Below are 20211 nucleotides of genomic sequence, written 5' to 3'. Positions count from 1 at the left end.
CCAGTCCCTCCTGCAGCAAAGCACCCCCACAACATGATGCTGCCACCTCTGTGCTTCACGGTTGGGAAGGTGTTCTTCGGCTTTCTCCTCCAAACATAACAATGCTCAAACAGCACTATTTTTGTTTCATCAGACCAGAGGACTGATGGACAGACCAGAGGGCTGTTCTGCGATTGATTTGCACTTTTCGCACAAAAGTACGTTCATCTCAAGGAGACTTCCTGAGCGGTATGATGGCTGCGTGGTCCCACGGTGTTTATACTTGCGTACTATTGTTTGTACAGATGAACGTGGTACCTTCAGGCGTTTGGAAATTGCTCCCAAGGTTGAGCCAGACTTGTGGAGGTCTCCAATTGTTTTTCTGGGGTCTTGGCTGATTTCTTTTGATTATCCCATGATGTCAAGCAAGGAGGCACTGAGTTTGAAGCTAGGCCTTGAAATACATCCACAGGTACACCTTCAATTGACTGAAATTATGTAAATTAGCCTATCCTTTCTGGCGCAGCGACCCGCCTAGACAACATCTGGTGAAATTGGTAAAATTGCAGAACACCAAATTCAAAATACAGAAATAGTCATAATAAACATTCATAAAAAAATACAAGTGTTATACATCGGGTTAAAGATTAACTGCTTGTTTATCCAGCAGCTTTGTCACAATTCACAAGAGTCCCAGCTACACAATAAATGTTTGTTTAGTTTGATAAAGTATCTCTTTATTTCCCAAAAACTTTTGGGAAAGAGTTTTGTTGGCGCGTTTTGTTCAATAATCCACTGGCTCAAAGGCGGTCAAAACATGCAGACAAATACATCCCAATGGTACTGGTAAATTTTGTCGAAATATGTCAAATGATGTTTATAATTAATCCTCAGGTTGTCAATTGTCTAAATAATCGATAATATTTCAACCGGACAATAGCGTATTCAATAGAAAGGAAAAACAAGGAAGGGCGCGTAATCGATCATGCGCACAAACCAGCACTGCATGATTCTACAGTCCACTGACAGAAAGGTCTCATTCTTCTTCATTTTTCATAAAACAAGCTTGAAACATTGTCTAAAGACTGTTGACATGTAGTGGAAGCTATAGGAACTGCAATCTGGGTCCTAACCCATTAAATACTCTATAGGCATTCAATTGAAAATACCCACATCAAAAAAATCCCACTCATGTTTTTGCCTGCCATATCAGTTCTGTTATACTCACAGACATTATTGGAAACTTAAGAATGTTTTCTATCCAAATCTACCAATTGTATGCATAACCTAGCTCCTGGGCCTGAGTAACAGGCAGTTTACTTTGGGCACGCTTCTAATCCAGACGTCGAAATCCTGCTCCCAAGCCATGAGAAGTTTTAAAGTCATGACATCATTTTCTGGAATTTCCAAGCTGTTTAAAGGCACAGTCAACTTAGTGTATGTAAACTTCTGACCCACTGAAATTGTGATATAATGAATTATAAGTGAAATAATCTGTCTGTAAACAATTGTTGGAGAAATTACTTGTGTCATGCACAACGTAGATGTCCTAACCGACTTGCCAAAACTATAGTTTGTTAGTAATACATTTGTGGAGTGGTTGAAAACGAGTTGCTCCAACCTAAGTGTATTTAAACTTCCGACTTCAACTGTAGTTTGCTGTCATTTCAGCTGCTTGATGTGATTCTGTGTTAGCTTTAGTTGGCTAGTTAGCAAAGGAGAAGTAGTTACATGTCAAAGATTCGCTGAGCATAGCAACCATTGCAAATAGAATGGATAAAATGAACGACCAGCTCATTTGGCTAGGAACTTCAGAATCTCAGAACTAATAACTGTTTTTATCGTGGAAGGATGAAATAAAATGAATTTACTCAATATAATAACTTTTTTAATAAAAAAATATTTTTCATATTTTATGTTGGCAACCATTTTATAAAAGCAATAAGGCCATCGAACCTGGGAATTATCGAGAATAACACCCTCCTAAGAGCTGTTTCCCCAGCCCTTGGCTTCTCCTTGGGCCTAAGAACAGCCTTTAGCCGAGAGTTATTCACACAGTAATTCCTGGGCTCTCATTCCTTATTGCTTAATATAACTGGGCTGCATTGCAATGTATTATTTGTGAAAATATATATAAAATCATATTTTATTATGCATATTGCACAAAGAACCATGATTGTAAAATTAACCAAGTAGAAAAACACAATCTACTCTAAAAATGTGTGCCGACATGTGCAGAACCAAGTGCTTTTACATGGAAAATAATACAAACCACATTGACAATTGCCACATCGGAATGCGTTGGCGCTTGTGTCACTTGTGGTTGTAGTTTTGGTGGCAGGTGTGGAATTTGGTGTGTTTGAATTAGATGTGGTGTGCTGCCACCTGCAAACAACGTGGCTAGAAGTGCTCTTCAAGTTAACACGATGAGTGAAACATACAGTGCCTTGCAAAAGTATTCGGCCCCCTTGAACTTTGCGACCTTTTGCCACATTTCAGGCTTCAAACATAAAGATATAAAACTGTATTTTTTTGTGAAGAATCAACAAGTGGGACACAATCATGAAGTGGAACGACATTTATTGGATATTTCAAACGTTTTTAACAAATCAAAAACTGATACTGATACTGATACAAATACTTTGTAGCGCCACCTTTTGCTGCGATTACAGCTGTAAGTCGCTTGGGGTATGTCTCTATCAGTTTTGCACATCGAGAGACTGAATTTTTTTCCCATTCCTCCTTGCAAAACAGCTCGAGCTCAGTGAGGTTGGATGGAGAGCATTTGTGAACAGCAGTTTTCAGTTCTTTCCACAGATTCTCGATTGGATTCAGGTCTTGACTTTGACTTGGCCATTCTAACACCTGGATATGTTTATTTTTGAACCATTCCATTGTAGATTTTGCTTTATGTTTTGGATCATTGTCTTGTTGGAAGACAAATCTCCGTCCCAGTCTCAGGTCTTTTGCAGACTCCATCAGGTTCTTCCAGAATGGTCCTGTATTTGGCTCCATCCATCTTCCCATCAATTTTAACCATCTTCCCTGTCCCTGCTGAAGAAAAGCAGGCCCAAACCATGATGCTTCCACCACCATGTTTGACAGTGGGTATGGTGTGTTCAGGGTGATGAGCTGTGTTGCTTTTACGCCAAACATAACGTTTTGCATTGTTGCCAAAAAGTTCAATTTTGGTTTCATCTGACCAGAGCACCTTCTTCCACATGTTTGGTGTGTCTCCCAGGTGGCTTGTGGCAAACTTTAAACGACACTTTTTATGGATATCTTTAAGAAATGGCTTTCTTCTTGCCACTCTTTCATAAAGGCCAGATTTGTGCAATATACGACTGATTGTTGTCCTATGGACAGAGTCTCCCACCTCAGCTGTAGATCTCTGCAGTTCATCCAGAGTGATCATGGGCCTCTTGGCTGCATCTCTGATCAGTCTTCTCCTTGTATGAGCTGAAAGTTTAGAGGGACGGCCAGGTCTTGGTAGATTTGCAGTGGTCTGATACTCCTTCCATTTCAATATTATCGCTTTCACAGTGCTCCTTGGGATGTTTAAAGCTTGGGAAATATTTTTGTATCCAAATCCGGCTTTAAACTTCTTCACAACAGTATCTCGGACCTGCCTGGTGTGTTCCTTGTTCTTCATGATGCTCTCTGCGCTTTTAACGGACCTCTGAGACTATCACAGTGCAGGTGCATTTATACGGAGACTTGATTACACACAGGTGGATTGTATTTATCATCATTAGTCATTTAGGTCAACATTGGATCATTCAGAGATCCTCACTGAACTTCTGGAGAGAGTTTGCTGCACTGAAAGTAAAGGGGCTGAATAATTTTGCACGCCCAATTTTTCAGTTTTTGATTTGTTAAAAAAGTTTGAAATATCCAATAAATGTCGTTCCACTTCATGATTGTGTCCCACTTGTTGTTGATTCTTCACAAAAAAATACAATTTTATATCTTTATGTTTGAAGCTTGAAATGTGGCAAAAGGTCGCAAAGTTCAAGGGGGCCGAATACTTTCGCAAGGCACTGTATGAATGAATCATAATTTTTGTGTTATTATTTACTGTTCACCATTGTGATGTACTTAGAGCATAATACAACTGACACATGTTGGGTGTTACGTAATTTTACTCCACTATGGAGACACCTGAGGACTTACAGAGGAAAAAAACTAAGCCATACTTGAGTTCCTACCAAGGGGGTAGGAGACGTTTGGAACAAGGAGGAAATACCCCCCCCCCCCCCGCCCTTCTGCCCTGCCCCGTCCCGCCTCTGCTGGAAAGTGAGTCACTACTTCCCCCGCCTACACTGACTGCTTTACTCTCAGTCTTGGTTGTTACGAACAGTGCCAGTGTGTGAGTGAGAGAAAAAGCACTGTGCAGCACCACCCTCATTACTAAAGTAATAGCTACTATGCAAATTCCACGCTCAAATGTTCCACGCCCTCTTCTTATCGGGGGAGCAGTTTCCATGGCGTTGTCAGGCATTTCCAAAAGGGAGGAGATGTCATTAAACATTTATTAAATGTGTTAAAATGAATAAATGACACTACAAAGCTGATGCTAGCTCTTCCATGGAGCTGACATGGCTGGTTAGTTAGCTAGCTAGCCACAGAGCCTTCTGGATAATACCAAAGAGTGTATCAGTGTATCTAACATTGTTTAATAACAGAGAAATAGGTCTAAGTACAATGAACAAAAATATAAACACAACATGTAAAGTTTGGTCCAATGTTTCATGAGCTGAAATAAAGGATCCCAGAAATGTTCCATTCCCACAAAAAAATGTTATTTCTCTAATTTCTCTACATCCCTGTTAGTGAGCATTTCTCCTTTGCCAAGATAATCCATCCACCTGACAGGTGTGGCATATCAAGAAGCTGATTAAACAGCATTATCATTACACAGGTGCACCTTGTGCTGGGACAAACAAAATGCCACTCTAAAATGTGCAGTTTTGTCACATAACACAATGCCACAGATCTCTCAAGTTTTGGAGAGTGCAGTTTGCATGCTGACTGCACAAATGTCCACCAGAGCTGTTGCCAGAGAATTGAATGTTAATTTATCTACCATAAGCATCCTCCCATATCATTTTTGAGAATTTGGCAGTACATCCAACCGTCCTCGCAACCGCAGACCACGTGTGTGGCGTTTGCTGATGTCAACATTGTGAACAGAGTGCCCCATGGTGGCAACGGGTTTATGGTATGCAGGCATAAGCTACTGACAATGAACACAATTGTATTTTATCTCTGGCATGCACATGGATGCTGTGCCGAGATCCTGAGGTCTATTTTCGTGCCATTCATCCACCGCCATCACCTCATGTTTCAGCTTATTAATGCACGGCGCTATGTCACAATCATCTGTACATAATTCCTGGAAGCTGAAAATGTCAATGGCCTGCATACTCACCAGACATGTCATCCATTGAGCATGTTTGGGATGCTCTGGATCGAGGTTTATCACAGCATGTTCTAGTTCCCGTCAACATCCAGCAACTTCGCACAGCTATTGAAGAGGAGTGGGACAACATTCCACAGGCCACAATCAACAGCCTGATCAACTCTATGAAATTGAGATGTGTCGCGCTACATGAAGCAAATGGTGGTCACAACAGATACTGACTGGCTTTCTGATCCACACCCATACATTGTTTTAAAGGTATCGATCAAATTCAAATCAAATTAGTTTATAAAGCCCTTTTTTATATCAGCCGATGTCACAAAGTGCTTATACAGAAACACAGCCTAAAACCAAAACAGCAAGTAATGCAGATGTAGAAGCACGGTGTCTAGGAAAAACTCCCTAGAAAGGCCACAACCTAGGAAGAAACCTAGAGAGGAACCATGCTCTTACGGGTGGTGAGTTCTCTTCTGGCTGTGCCGGGTGGAGATTATAAGAGTACATGGCCATTAAGGCCAGATTGTTCTTCAAGAAGGTCAAACGTTCATAGATGACCAGCAGGGTCAAATAACAATCACAGTGTTTGTAGAGGGTGCAATAGGACAGCACCTCAGGAGTAAATGTCAGTTGGCTTTTCATAGCCAAGCATTCAGAGGTTGAGACAGCAGGTGTGGTAGAGAAGGGAGAGAGAGAGGGAGAGGGAGAGAGAACAGTGGTTCTGGGAGAAGGTAGCAGCAGCTCCACAAGATAGCACGTCTGGTGAACAGGTCAGGGTCCCATAGCCGCAGGCAGAACAGCAGAAACTGGATCAACAGAATGACCAGGTAGACTGGGGATGAGGACAGCCAGGAGTCAACAGGCCACGTAGTCCTGAGGCATGATCCTAGGGCTTAGATCCTCTGGAACGGGGGGAGAAAGAGATACAGATGGGAGAATAAGAGGGAGGATACCCAAATTCACACAGGACAATAGATAAGACAGGAGATTTTAACCAGATAGGACAGACTGAGGCTAGCCCCCCGGCACAGACTATTGCAGCATAGATATGTGACCAACAGATGCATTTCGGTATTCCCAGCCATGTGATATCCATATATTAGGGCCTAGTGAATTTATTTAAATTTACTGATTTCCTTATATGAGCTGTAACTAAGTAAAATCTTTAAAACTGCTGCATGTTCCATTTATATTATTGTTCAGTATACTTGTCATGTTAGATGACGCTAATATTAGTTTACAAAATGGTTGTCTGCTTTGGTGTATTTGGTTGGCTTTGCTATTTAGCAAGCTGAGACCTTAGGGCTTGATTGAATCAGATCATCTTTAGCCAACATCTACATAGCTGTTGTTTTGGTGGTGTCAGATGTGTAACTGCTGTTAGAGCTGTCAAATCCACAAGTGGCTCCCTCCGTTACACCTAAAGCGTACAATGAGAGATTAATCTGTACCTTGACTAGGATAAAATAAATACTCATTATTTAGTTGAATGATTTTTCAATATGAGCGTAATTATTTCTATGTAGCATACACATTCTTATTCTGAACTTTTAAGGCGAATGGGGCGTGTCTGGCTTCCTGACAATGATCGCAAGAGCAGCTGCTCACTGATTTGACACCTGAAATTAAGTTTCACTTCCAACACTGCCAAAACATCCACTATGTGGGTGTGTGCTATCGCTGGATAAAGCTTGATCTGATTGAATCTAGACCTTAATACTGAAGTTGGTAGTCCAATGTCCTGAGGAGAACAGCATGGTTATACCGCCCCCTGTCCAGTATAGATAGCACAAAACATGCAATATCTTTTGTTATTCTAATGTTACATTTCTGCACTGTTCTTTGTCATTGATAGACTCTACATTTGTGTGCTTATTCCCTAACTGATTACTCAATCATTCTTACTTGCTCTGATGTATTCCATATTGCAAAATTGCGCACCATGCAGTAGCAAAAAAAACATATAGAAAGTGCTAATTTCACTCAACAAGTTTTGTTAAAGGGTAGAAGACGATGTGGGCTAGATCATAGTCTAGGCCACATCGAATGAGCATGTACAAAGTAACAATACAAAACATACATCATTTTAGCAAACATTTAAAAGGCAACATAAAATAATCCAAGTGACTTGTGACTGAATAAACTGAATAAACATTTAAATACAATACATTATACTATAGACCTGCCAAATTACTCCCATCCAGCATTAAAACATTAGAAACAGAATGAACAAAATGTATTCTATATTTATTTTAGAAGATGCAACAATTATTCATGAAGCAAACATTGGATAACTTGGTGAAGGTGTGGTAGAGAGAAGCTGTCTGTTTTCCTCCCCCTCCTTAATCCGTGGTGCTCATTCAACATAGCATGTGGAGAGTCCTGCAAAACATCAACAGTCAGGAACCATTCTCCTAATTGATAACTTTGACATATTGGCATAATATGAAATCTGATGGGCAACAGCATCACCCCCATAACCTCCATGAAGTCTAAAGACATGTTTAAAGATGTTTTCAGTAGAAGCATTTATTGTCAAAAGGAAACATTAATCATACATCAAATTAAGCTTTATTTATACAGCACATTTCAGACATGGAATGCAACACAATGTGCTTCACAGGAAGAAAATTGTATTTTTGTTGAAATATGTACTAAACAACGAACATAACAGGATAAAAATGAAAAAACGTTAAAACTGAACGACTAAAGAAAAGCAAAGCCAAAAAGGTGAGTTTTAAGATTTCTTTAAAAAATGTCCACATTTTCAGCCCCCACTCAGGTTCTCTGGCAGGCTATTCCAGGGGCTGGGGCATAATAACTAAAGGCTGCCTTTCCATGCATCTTGGTCCCAGGCTTTGGGATAGTTAAAAGGCCAGAGGACCTGAGGGACCTACTGGGTGCATCATTTAAAAGCTGTCTGACATGTATTAGGCTGCACAATCGTTAATTGATTTAAAAACCAATAGAAAAATCTTTAAATGAATTCTAAAACTCACAGGCAGCCAGTGCAGAGACCTTTAAAACCGGTGTAATGTGAGCTCTCTGTCTGGTCTTGGTCAGTATCTGTGCTGCAGCATTCTGTATGTTTTGCAGCTGACCAATGACTTTCATTGGTAGACCAGACAGGAGAGCATTACAGTAGTCAAGCCTGCTTGTAAGAAAAACATGGATGAATCTCTCTGTATCAGCCTGAGAGAGAAACGGCCGCACCTTGGCAATGTTCCTTAGGTGGTAAAAAGCTGGTCACATTCCTAACGTGATTCAAAATGAAGTTATGAATAAAAAAATAAAACCTACATTTTTTACCTGGTGTTTTATCTTTATTGCTTGTGAATTAACATATGCGGACAGATTCCTTCTCTGTGCTATGGCTCCAACAATATGTACCGTGGTATTGTCCTGATTTAGCTGGAGGGAGTTGTGAGCCATCCAAGTATTTAAATCACTAGTACAATCGAATAATTTATCCGTAGAGCTAAAATCCTCTGGTGACACAGAAATGCAAAGTTGTGTATCATCTGCGTAGCAGTGAAAATCAATGCTGGGCTTTCTGATAATGCTGCCAAGAGGTAACATATATAAACTGAACAGTACCAATTTAGAATTGGACCGGAGAGGCCAACCCACCTCTCCAGTCTGTCCAGAAGGACATCATGGTCAACAGTGTTGAATGCAGCATTTAAATCCAAGAGTACAAGGACAGAGAGCTATTTGGCATCTGTGTTGGCTCTAAGATCATTTACCACTTTAACTAAGGCTGTCTCTGTGTTGTGGTGGGTCCTAAAACCTGACTGAAATTTTGCAAAAACACAGTTGGCACGTAAAAAAATATTTAGCTGTATGAAAACCAATTCCTCCAGAATTTTGCTTAATTTAAGGATCGGACCCTTTTTTTCAACTTTCGGCGAAAATGACATACCCAAATTTTACTGCCTGTAGCTCAGGACCTGAAGCAAGGATATGCATCTGATCATTTGAAAGGAAACACTTTGAATTTTGTGGAAATGTTAAATTAATGTAGGAGAATAAAACACATTAGATTTGGGAAAATATATTTATAATTTTCCATAATATTTTAAATGCATGCTGTATTATTCCAGCCCAGGTGCAATTTAGATTTTGTATATGTGCAAAGTTTAGACTGATCCAATTAACCATTTTATATCTGTTCAAAGTGTTGAATCAAGACTGCCCAAATGTGTCTAATTTGTTTATTAATAACTTTATGTTCAAAATTGTGCATTCTCCTTAAACAGTAGCATGGTATTATTTCACTGTTATAGCTACTGTAAATTGGACAGTGCAGTTAGATTAACAATAAATTAAGCTTTCTGCCTATATCAGTTATGTCTACAGTTGAAGTCGGAAAGTTTACATACACTTAGGTTGGAGTCATTAAAACACGTTTTTCAACCACTCCACAAATTTCTTGTTAAAACTTCTTCGGGATAGGGGGCAGCATTTTCACTTTTGGATAAATACCGTGCCCAAATTCAACTTCCTGCTACTCATCCCCAGAATATAAGATATGCATAGTATTAGTAGATTTGGATAGAAAACACTCTGAAGTTTCTAAAACGGTTTGAATCATGTCTGTGAGTATAACAGAACTTATGTAGCAGGCAAAACCCCGAGGACAAACCATTCAGAATAATTTTCTTTTTAGGTCACTGTCTATTCAATGAGATTTCCTTGGGAAACCAGATTTCTAAGGGACTTGTTTGCCGTTCTTACTGGATGTCACCAGTCATCCACTGGATGTCACCAGTCTTTAGAAATTGGTTGAGGTTATTCCTTTGTGTAATGAAGAAGTACGGCCATCTTGAACAAGTGTCATGTCATGTGTACTGTTTGATAGTTGCGCAAGACCAGAAAGCATGCTTGAGTTTGTTGTCTTCCTGTATTGAACACAGATCATCCCGTCTTCAATTGTATCGATTATTTACGTTTAAAAATATCTAAAGTTGTATTAAAAAGGTAGTTTGAAATGTTTTGGCAAAGTTTACAGGTAACTTTTGAGATATTTTGTAGTGACGTTGGTCAAGTTGGAACCTGTATTTTTCTGGATCAAACGCGCCAAATAAATGGACATTTTGGATATATATGGATGAAATGAATCGAACAAAAGGACCATTTGTGATGTGTATGGGACATATTGGAGTACCAACAAAAGAAGCTTGTCAAAGGTAATGCATGATTTATATTTTATTTCTGCGTTTTGTGTCGCGCCTGCAGAGTTGAAATATGCTACTCTCTCATTGTTTACTGTTGTGCTATCTTCAGATAATAGCATCTTTTCTTTTTGAAATCTGACATGTTGGCTGGATTCACAACGAGTGTAGCTTTAATTTGGTATCTTACATGTGTGATTTAATGAAAGTTTGATTTTTATAGTATTTTATTTGAATTTGGTGCTCTGCATTTTCCCTGGCTATTGGCCAGGTGGGAGGCTAGTCTTCCGCCTATCCCAGAGAGGTTTTAACAAACTATAGTTTTGGCAAGTCGGTTAGGACATCTACTTTGTGCATGACACAAGTCATTTTTCCAACAATTGTTTACAAACAGATTATTTCACTTATAATTCACGCTATCACAATTCCAGTGGGTCAGAAGTTTACATACACAAAGTTGACTGTGCCTTAAATAAAACAGCTTGGAAAATTCCAGAAAATTATGTAATGGCTTTAGAAACTTCTGATAGGCTAATTTACATAATTTGAGTCAATTGGAGGTGTACCTGTGGATGTATTTCAAGGCCTACCTTCAAATTCAATTGATATATTGAAGCAACATCTCAAGACATCAGTCAGGAAGTTAAAGCTTGATCGCAAATGGGTCTTCAAAATGGACAATGACCCCAAGCATACTTACAAAGTTGTGGAAAATGGCTTAAGAATGGAAGGTTGGAGATGGGCTGAAAATTACTAATAGCTAAAGAATCTAGATTACTTTTTACCAGAAGGGGTTTCACCATAGCAGTTTTTAGTGCAGTGGGGAAAGTGCCTATGAACAGGGAGTGATTAACCAAAGCTTGCACTTCTTCAGATAGGCAATTAAAAACTGTTTTGAAGAAGGTGGTGGGGATAGGATCGAGACGGTAGGTAGAAGGCTTAAGTTGTGATATCACTTTCCTGAGCATGTCTGTATCAACCAGGGAAAATAAATCCATAGTGCCTTTGCATGGTAGATTTCAGCACATATCATCATCAAACTTCTCATCTGGTCTTGCTTGACTGATACCCAGCTTAATGTTTGTTATATTATTTCTAAAATTTGCCACAAACTCATCACATTTAGTTGTGGAGGAAAGTTCACATAGATTTGCGGTTTTAGGATTTATTAGGCTATCCATGGTCAAAGAGAGCACTCTATAATTATTCTGATTATTAGTGATCAAGTTAGAAAAATGAGCCTGTTCGGCATTTCTAATTGCCTTGTTGTATATGCCAAGTTGGTCTCAGAATATCATAATGGACCTGCAACTTTGACTTTCTCCACTTCCGCTCTGCCTTTCTGCAATTTCTCTTAAATTGATTAGTTTCCTGACTCATCCAAGGGGCCCTCTGTTTTGGATGTGACCTTTTTCAACGTTACTGGAGCTAAGGCATCAATGGTTGCCCTTCATTTGCTATTAAAGTGATAAACTAAATCATCACAAGAGGAAGGGAGAATAAGTGATGGAGAATTGTTCATACACTCAATAAAATGTGTAGCAACTTCAGAGGTCAGATAGCATTTCTTAATAATGTGTAGAGTATTACTCTGTGCAACAAGATAAAATGTAGTCAAAAATACACAGCGGTGATCAGATAAAGCAACATCAACAATAGAGGATATGTCAATAGAAAGCCTCTCGGTAATTAACCAGGTCCAGAGTATGAGGGTGGTTATAAGTGGGCCCAGAAACATGTTGGTTAAAGTCCATAGAGCTCAAAAGATTCATGAATTCAATGGCCTTGGAGTCGGTCTCTTTGTCAACAGGAATACCAACACAATGATTTTATCATGGTTCTCAAGGGCAATAGACAATAGTTCAAAGAAATCAGTAAAGAAAGTGCTTTGGTGGTCTATACAATGGTAATGGCCACCACTGGTGGCTGACATTTAAACAGTATAGCATGATGCTCTAAAGACCCAAAGTCGCCAAAATAAATGTCCTTACAGCTGAGAGCATTAGTAAAAATGTAGGCTTTCGCCCGACCCCTTTTCCCTTTTCTGATAGAGAATGAAAAGCTGTATTCCGAAGGGGAGGCTTCAATAAGAGCAGCAGTACAGTCTCAAGACAGCCATGTTTCAGTGAGAAACAAGCAATCAACTTGCGCTCAGTAATGAGGTCATTCACAAGAAAGGTTTTACTAGTGATTCCTCTAATATTTAAAAGTGCCATATTCAATGAGTGTGGGCCACTCTGACGCTGAGGCATCTGCCTAGAGGTAACCAATGGAATAACAACCAAATGATGAACATTACAACCATGTTTTCTGACAGTCACCAATCCATCAGAATAGTAGGATATGAAATGTTGTATAAACTTGAATAAAGCGGAGTAAAAGGAATATAAATTAGGTTTCTCTAAGTAACCATAGCGCCATTTCTACATGAGTTAATATGTTTTCCACGTCATCTGTTGGTTATTCTGACAGGGGAGAAATGGAGCACTACCAGACCCTGTCTGTCAGTCTCTAAAACAGTTTGATGTTGCTGGGGCCAGAGCACTACCAGACCCTGTCTGTCAGTCTCTAAAACAGTTTGATGTTGCTGGGGCCAGAGCACTACCAGACCCTGTCTGTCAGTCTCTAAAACAGTTTGATGTTGCTGGGACTGGAGCACTACAAGACCCTGTCCGTTAGTCTCTAAAACAGTTTGATGTTGATGGGAATGGAGCACTACCAGACCCTGTCCGTTAGTCTCTGAAACAGTTTGATGTTGATGGGACTGGAGCACTACCAGACCCTGTCTGTCATTCTTTAAAACAGTTTGATGTTGTTGGGACTGGAGCACTACCAGACCCTGTCTGTCAGGTTCTAAAACAGTTTGATGTTGCTGGGACTGGAGCACTATCAGACCCTGTCTGTCAGTCTCTAAAACAGTTTGATGTTGCTGGGACTGGAGCACTACCAGACCCTGTCTTGTCAGTCTCTAAAACAGTTTGATGTTGCTGGGACTGGGGCACTACCAGAGAGATTTCATGTGGGGAATGGCTTATTTTCACTCGATCTGTCCGACTTATCACCTTATCGCCTCTAAAATTTAAATAAAACACTATAAAGAGTTTATATAATATGTCGTTACATACCTATTTGAAGGCTTGTGTCGAATTGTAACTTTTTGGGGGGGGGGGGGGGCGGTGCTAAAGTGATCTTCAGAATTAAACAGCGGCTTTTGAGTCATGATAGCTCTCAATGATTACGCAAAAAATGACTAGGTATCCACCCTTACCCTTTCTCTGTCCCTTCCTTGTTTTAAAACTGTGAGAGAAGTGCTACACCTGGTGGAGAGAGGTTTTAAGACAGAATTAGTTGCTTTATGCCTGCTGTACATTACGCCATGACACGTCACGATGTCACGTACAGCGTCGGAGGGGTCAGTTTCTTCCATTACCATGTCAATCAACGCTTGAATAGAAACGTAGTTCACACCCCATGTTTTGATGTCAACACAGTCGCTATAGTCCCATTAGTTTTCTTGGCAGCCTCGTTTGAATGTTGCGGTTTTGCACATTTGTATGGAACGGGTTTAGTGAAAGTTAGACTCTTACCCGTACATGGATGAATGCTTCATTGCAGACTGGAACCATTTAACTCTGTGTACTTTGTAGCTACATCTTGTGTGGACAGCTTTGTGTCAAGTCAATTCAGCGCATAAATGTTGTTGAGAAAAGTAGCAAAACGTTTGTAGTTTTCGATGGCTAACATTATATCTTTCAAAAAGGCACGGTATCGGCACAAATCAAATTTTATTTGTCACATACACATGGTTAGCAGATGTTAATGCGAGTGTAGCGAAATGCTTGTGCTTCTAGTTCCGACAATGCAGTAATAACCAACAAGTAATCTAACTAACAATTCCAAAACTACTGTCTTGTACACAGTGTAAGGGGATAAAGAATATGTACATAAGGATATATGAATGAGTGATGGTACAGAGCAGCATAGGCAAGATACAGTAGATGGTATCGAGTACAGTATATACATATGAGATGAGTATGTAAACAAAGTGGCATAGTTAAAGTGGCTAGTGATACATGTATTACATAAGGATACAGTCGATGATATAGAGTACAGTATATACGTATGCATATGAGATTAATAATGTAGGGTAAGTAACATTATATAAGGTAGCATTGTTTAAAGTGGCTAGTGATATATTTACATCATTTCCCATCAATTCCCATTATTAAAGTGGCTGGAGTTGAGTCAGTGTCAGTGTGTTGGCAGCAGCCACTCAATGTTAGTGGTGGCTGTTTAACAGTCTGATGGCCTTGAGATAGAAGCTGTTTTTCAGTCTCTCGGTCCCAGCTTTGATGCACCTGTACTGACCTCGCCTTCTGGATGATAGCGGGGTGAACAGGCAGTGGCTCGGGTGATTGATGTCCTTGATGATCTTTATGGCCTTCCTGTGACATCGGGTGGTGTAGGTGTCCTGGAGGGCAGGTAGTTTGCCCCCGGTGATGCGTTGTGCAGACCTCACTACCCTCTGGAGAGCCTTACGGTTGAGGGCGGAGCAGTTGCCGTACCAGGCGATGATACAGCCCGCCAGGATGCTCTCGATTGTGCATCTGTAGAAGTTTGTGAGTGCTTTTGGTGACAAGCCGAATTTCTTCAGCCTCCTGAGGTTGAAGAGGCGCTGCTGCGCCTTCTTCACAATGCTGTCTGTGTGAGTGGACCAATTCAGTTTGTCTGTGATGTGTATGCCGAGGAACTTAAAACTTGCTACCCTCTCCACTACTGTTCCATCGATGTGGATAGGGGGGTGTTCCCTCTGCTGTTTCCTGAAGTCCACAATCATCTCCTTAGTTTTGTTGACGTTGAGTGTGAGGTTATTTTCCTGACACCACACTCCAAGGGCCCTCACCTTCTCCCTGTAGGCCGTCTCGTCGTTGTTGGTAATCAAGCCTACCACTGTTGTGTCGTCCGCAAACTTGATGATTGAGTTGGAGGCGTGCGTGGCCACGCAGTCGTGGGTGAACAGGGAGTACAGGAGAGGGCTCAGAACGCACCCTTGTGGGGCCCCAGTGTTGAGGATCAGCGGGGAGGAGATGTTGTTGCCTACCCTCACCACCTGGGGGCGGCCCGTCAGGAAGTCCAGTACCCAGTTGCACAGGGCGGGGTCGAGACCCAGGGTCTCGAGCTTGATCACGAGCTTGGAGGGTACTATGGTGTTGAATGCAGAGCTGTAGTCAATGAACAGCATTCTCACATAGGTATTCCTCTTGTCCAGATGGGTTAGGGCGGTGTGCAGTGTGGTTGAGATTGCATCGTCTGTGGACCTATTTGGGCGGTAAGCAAATTGGAGTGGGTCTAGGGTGTCAGGTAGGGTGGAGGTGATATGGTCCTTGACTAGTCTCTCAAAGCACTTCATGATGACGGAATAGCTCAGTTACACATACTGAACAGCTCACGTTATAGACAGAACCATGCTACATGGCAGACCAATACAAACTCATCTCCTGGCATGTCCAGCCCATCCATTATCTCAGCCAATCTTGGCTAGCGAGACTGTACCTGTCTTTTTCTGTGGCTAAACCAACTAGGTTGTCACGTTCTGACCTTAGTTCCTTTTTTATGTCTTTGTGTTAGGTTGGTCAGGGCGTGATTTGGGGTGGGTAGTCTATGTTCTTTTTTCTAGGTTGTTATATTTCTATGTGTTTGGCCTAGTATGGTTCTCAATCAGAGGCAGGTGTCGTTCGTGGTCTCTGATTGAGAACCATACTTAGGTAGCCTGATTTCCCCATTTTGGTTGTGGGTGTTTAATTTCTGTTTAGTGTCTGTTCACCTGGCAGAACTGTTTTGTTTTCTCTTCATTATTATTTTGTGTAGTGTTCAGTTCTTTATTTTTACACTATTTTCTACATTGTAGAATAACAGTGAAAACTACAAAATAACACATATGGAATCATGTAGTAAACAAAAAAGTGTTAAATAAATCAAAATATGTTTGTATTTGAGATTCTTCAAAGTAGCCACCCTTTGCCTTGCTGCCAGCTTTTCACTTTCTTGGCATTCTCTCAACCAGTTTCACCTGGAATGCTTTTCCAACCGTCTTGAAGGAGTTCCCACATATGCAGAGCACTTGTTGCTTGCTTTTCCTTCACTCTGCAGTCCAACTCATCCCAAACCTTCTCAATTGGGCTGAGGTTGGGTGATTGTGGAGGCCAGGTCATCTGATGCAGCACTCCATCACTCTCCTTCTTGGTCAAATAGCCCTTACACAGCCTGGAGGTGTGTTGGGTCATTGTCCTGTTGAAAAACAAATGATTGTCCCACTAAGCGCAAACCAGATGGGATAGTTTATCGCTACAGAATGCTGTGGTAGCCATGATGGTTAAGTGTGCCTTGCAGAGATCATCCGTTAACCTACTCTGCGTCTCACAAAGACATGGCGGTTGCAACCAAAATCTATTTTGACTCATCAGACCAAAGGACAGATTTCCACTGGTCCATTGCTTTTGTTTCTTGGCCCAAGCAAGTCTCCTCGTCTTATTGTTGTCTTTTAGTAGTGGTTTCTTTGCAGCAATTCGACCATGAAGGCCTGATTCACACAGTCTCCTTTGAACAGTTGATGTTGAGATGTGTCTGCTTCTTGAAATCTGTGACGCATTTATTTGTGAGAGCCAGTTTCATCATAGTGCTTGATGGTTTTTGTGACTGCATTTGAAGAAACTCAAAGTTCTTGACGTTTTCCGGATTCACTGACCTTCATGTCTTAAATAAATGATGGACCTTCATTTCTATTTGCTTATTTGAGTTGTTCTTGCCATAATATGGACTTGGTCTTTTACCAAATAGTGCTATCTTTGTCTACTAAATCTACCTTGTCACAACACAACTGACTGTCTCAAATGCATTAAGAAGGAAAGAAATTCCACAAATTAACTTTCAACAAGGTACACCTGTTAATTGAAATGCATTGCAGGTGACTACTTCATGAAGCTAGTTGTGAGAATGCCAAGCATGTGCAAAGCTGGTATCAATGCAAAGGGTGGCTTCTTTGAAGAATCGCAAATATATAACATATTTTGATTTGTTTATCACTTTTTTGGTTACGACATGATTCCATATGTGTTATTTCAAAGTTCTGATGTCTTCAATATTATTCTACAACGTAGAAAATAGTACAAAAAAAGAAAAACCCTCAAATGAGTAGGTGTGTCCAAACTTTTGACTGGTACTGTATATTACCTATGTAATCATATACCTAAATGTTTTAAATGTAATTTCAAAATGGTCTGAGAAGAACAGCATTGGTAGGGAAATTCAAGAATAGCTAATGTGCAGTGATAATGCATTGACCCTATAGCCAACTGCACAAATTACATTGCTACAGAACTGTTTTTAATTGAATCATGTTGCATAGGCTTACATTTTGTAAGTCATGTTTAGAGAATAATTCCAATTCAAAAGTAGTCCAGTTCAGCTAGATTCACGAAATAAAGACATACAACCACAACACAACACTCACTGTTCTTGTTGCAAATCCATGACTATTGTTATGGTTTTATGATGACACTGGAATAAACACATGGTGGTAGGTACTCACACTGATATGACGGGGCTGGCAAGGTATGGGCAGCTTATACAGGTTCATGGTGCACAGAGAAAAGCTCCTGGGCCCCCCACCAAGCTACAACAACAGAGAGAAGTGGAACTCACGTTAATCAGGACAGGTAGAGGTGGCACATGCTGTAGGCCTACAAACACTGTGTGCATGTTTTGTGAACTTGTTTAAGCCAATGAGGGGTTTCATTATTAATCAATGAAATGTATTTTTATAAAGCCTTTTTTTTTTACATCAGCAGTTGTCACAAAGTGCTTTACATATACCCAGCCCGGACAGGGCAATCCAGGAAGGAGTTTAACCAAGCACTCTGAGGCACAGTTGCCCTAGATCTTGTATGTAAAAATCAATACTAATTGGTGCAATAAACATTATTAAATGAGGTTAGCTGTAGCAGCTAATGACAATGAATCAAATCATGAAATCAAATTGTATTTGTCACATACTTCGTAAACAATAAGAGTAGACTAACAGCGAAATGCTTCCTTACAGGTCCTTCCAAATAATGCAGAGGTAAAAGTAAAGATGAAAAATATATAAATATAAATAATACGAATAACAATAATGAGTAAAAATAACATGGCTCTATACAGTACCAGTACCGAGTCGATGTGCAGGGGTACGAGGTAATTGAGTTAGCTATGTGTGTGTGTGTGTGTGTGTGTGTGTGTGTGTCGTCAGTATGCATGTGTGAGCGTGTTATGTGTGTGTGAGAATATGTAGTTTGTGTGTTGGGGTGTCAGTGTAAGTGTTTGTGAGTGTGTGGATCCAGTGTGTGTGCATCGAGTCAGTGGTGGTCATTTGGTAGTCCATTAGCAATTTAGCAGTCTTGTTCAGCAGTCTTAATGCTTCGGAGTAGAAGCTGTTCAGGGTCCTGTTGGTTCCAGACTTGGTGCACTGGTACCGATTGCTAGAGGTCCACCTGTACCGGAATACCTGAAACCCGATCCGGGACCCGAGCAGGGCAGAATCCAGAATGCGAACCCAGAATCCAGAACCGGTCTGGGTCGGATTTGATATGATTGTCATGGGTCTCTGCAGTGGAGGCTCCACAGAGGAGGAAGGAGAGGACCATCCTACTCAGTGAATCTCAGAAAAATTGTATATAAAGAAACATAAAAAAAACGTTTCCTTTATAGGTAAAACTATACTAAATATATTCACGTCACCGAATACCTGATTAAAACACACTGTTTTGCAATGAAGTTCTACAGTAGTCTCAACAACACACTCTAGGCTAGCACAATTGTTTGCAACAAAAATAGGTTGGACGGGGTGGTTAAGGTGGCCAGCCAGGTCATCGGGGTGCAACAGGCACAGCTCTCAGTGACATTCAGGAAGCAAGTGGTGAGGAGAGCTAATAGTATCCTAGACCGTCCTGATCACCTCCTCCTTGACGATTGTGCGCTTCTCCCCTCAGATTGTCGTTTTAGACTTCCCAAACTCAAGAACAACAGATACAATATCAATTGTATCCCACAGGCCATACGCTTTCTTAATCTGCACATGAAAAGAAATGCCTATTTATTTGCACTTTTCACAATGATTGCTCCTTTTATCAATCTCATTGTTTAATGTTATGTGTATATTGGTTGTATGGTTGTCACTGCAGAACAAATTTCCTAATTGGGACAATAAAGATAACTTGAACTTGGAGGACAGCTACTTCCTGTCCTCCTCTGGCTACATTACATTCAATACAAAAACCTAGAAGGCTTGAAGGCCTTACCACCTTCCATAGACCTACATGGTAATTATGACCACTTCCGGAGGACATCCTCCAACCAATGTCGAAATCAATTCAGAATGATTTGATTGCTTCCATCACATCATCCATTAAAAGTGTGAATAAAAAGAGAGGTTGATGCAGCATATTTTTTATTGTGTTCTCAAGTAGGCTTTCCACTTTCCTCCGGTATTTATTTAGCAAAGGTGATAACACATAATCACCCTTTAAACAAATGTTGCAGCAGCTTAGGCTACACCTTAACATGCCTTAAGGCTTATGATTAACGAGACGTGGTGTGATCATA

Source organism: Oncorhynchus clarkii, chromosome 28 (genome assembly GCF_045791955.1).
Source record: "Oncorhynchus clarkii lewisi isolate Uvic-CL-2024 chromosome 28, UVic_Ocla_1.0, whole genome shotgun sequence".
Lineage (NCBI taxonomy): Eukaryota > Metazoa > Chordata > Actinopteri > Salmoniformes > Salmonidae > Oncorhynchus > Oncorhynchus clarkii.
This window is presented reverse-complemented; position numbering follows the sequence as displayed.